We start from the raw sequence: 2,249 nt of genomic DNA, 5'->3' as shown, positions 1-2,249 counted from the left end.
GTGGCCGCGCCCGTGGCCGCGCGCCTGGCCCCGCCGCGCCCCTGGTCGCGCCCCTGGCCGGCGGCCTCACAAGGACTGGATTGCTTTTTGAAAAAGAAAACAGGGACCCGATTGCTTTTTTAGCCTGCTTATGTGTGGGCCAACTCTGTCAGAAACGCGCTTAAAAGAGCCTAATCGGGCTCTTTTCAGACTTGGTAGTTTTTTGCCGCGGTTTAGGAAAAAAGCGGTAGTTTTTCGCACAAAATCGTAAAGTGATAGTTTTTCATCACGGTTCCGTGAATTGTGGTAGTTTTTGGTTAAATACTCGGATGCCAACAATAATGATCTGTGTGACACACAATGGCCAGGATGGTCAACAACCAAAAGATTCAATATCATTGCATGAGTAATCTAGGCCATTGGAACCGAGCTGCTCTTAAAAAAGGGGAAGCAGAACCAAGTCAAGAGGATTCAACCCTTCTTCATGTGCCAAAAAGCTTACCTGTTTCGAAGGAACTAGAGCTACATTTATTTTCAGTCTCCGCGGGGCAAAGGCCCGGCATGGGTTGACAGTAGCGGAGCGGTTTCGCAGCCCTCCTCTCCCTCTCTCCCCCAACCCTCTAGGTCGCCGCCAGGGGAGCTCTTCTATCGCGCCAATGGATGTCGGCCGCCACGAGCGGATATCCATGCGACCAAGATGGTAGGTGTCGGCCTGGGGGCATACCTCCATGGAGCCAACTCCTACACGACTCTAGTATCGGGCGGGGCTCTCTAGCCCGTTTTAGGGATCATAGCTTGGGGTGGTTGTGGCCACCGCCCTCCTCGTGTCGTGGTCATGGCCAAGTGCACTGGCGACTTCCTCGCTCGGCCCTGCGCTAGGGCTTGCTGCTCGGGGTACCCGCGCCTAACCAGCTCTGGGCATGTGAAAGTGCAAGTGTCACTTAAAATATATTTTGGAGTGATGACAATATGGTTAGAGGAACTAATATCGGGTGCTAAAGTTTATCTCAGGATATTGGTTCCAAGTTGTTCTTGATGGAGGTGTACGACCCCCCAATTCAAAAAAAATCAAAAGCTTGGTCTACCAGCGATTCGAAGGTTTTTCTTTTGGTTCGATTCGAGTCGTAGGAAAGACTGCACTATTAAGAGGGGTCAGGGTGGATATGCCTTGTGTGGGGATGCCATTGCCGAAACACAAACACCAGCCTACCCATTACTACCACTTAAATCCATAGTGTGCTAGCGTGTGGTACTCAGAAAGTGTGCAACAGAGACCCCCGTGCGCACGGGGTACTGCGTAACTTCCTGGGTACCCCATGCGCACGGGGTCTTTTGACCCCCGTGCACACGGGGTATTGCATAACTCCCTGGGTACCCCGTGTGCACTGGTGCGTTTGTTCCTGAGTACCCCTTGCGCATGGGGTCCAACGGGCAGAAACGGCCACCCGGCCAAGAACACTATAAAAGACCCTTCTTCCTCCTCCATCCCTAACCCTAATGTCTTGTTGAGCTCCACCATTGCTACACCCCATTTTGCTCAATACTCTCAATCCCTCCACCCAAACTTGTTGAAACTTTGGGGATTGGGAGAGAAAGACCTGATCTACATCTTGACCAAACCAAATCGCGTTCCCCACAACATTTCTTCCCCATTGACTTGGTACTCTTGGAGCTTGGGATCCTAGGCGGTTAGAGGTTCCTCCGGAAGCTTCATTGCTTGTGGTGTGCTCCGGAGAAGTTTGTAAAGGTGTGGTGGTCGCCTTCAAGACCAACCCCGAGTGATTCGAGGCTCATCCGTTGGGGGTGACTCGAAAGAGATTACGGTGAGCCCTCATGGCGTTCCGCAAGCTTTAGCTCCGGCACCGCTCTAAATGGAGAGTAGCTCTTCCCCAAGGAAGAGTGAACTTCGGGATAAAATCCGCGTCCTCGCCTCACTTGTGGTCAATCTTTTCCCGCACTTTACTTTGCCTTGTATGCTTGTTGGCTTGCTAATTAGATTGTTGCCTAGCATATTTGGCTCTAAGCTTGCTTGTCATATAGGTTGTGTTCATATAGTTGCATATCTAGTGAACCCTATTTATCTGCTAAACCTTAAAATTGACAAAAAGATTAAAATTTGTAGTTTCCTATTCACCCCCTCTAGTCTGACCGTATCGATCCTTTCAATTGGTATCAAAGCCTCATGCTCTAATATAAGGTTTTACAACCTTAGAGGATATGGTCGACCTAGGGAATGTGGGAGGTGGCACACCCATTGCGGAGGATGGTGA

Source organism: Triticum dicoccoides, chromosome 1A (genome assembly GCF_002162155.2).
Source record: "Triticum dicoccoides isolate Atlit2015 ecotype Zavitan chromosome 1A, WEW_v2.0, whole genome shotgun sequence".
Classification (NCBI taxonomy): domain Eukaryota; kingdom Viridiplantae; phylum Streptophyta; class Magnoliopsida; order Poales; family Poaceae; genus Triticum; species Triticum dicoccoides.
The sequence above is the reverse complement of the archived record's forward strand: the minus strand, read 5'-3'. Positions refer to the sequence as shown.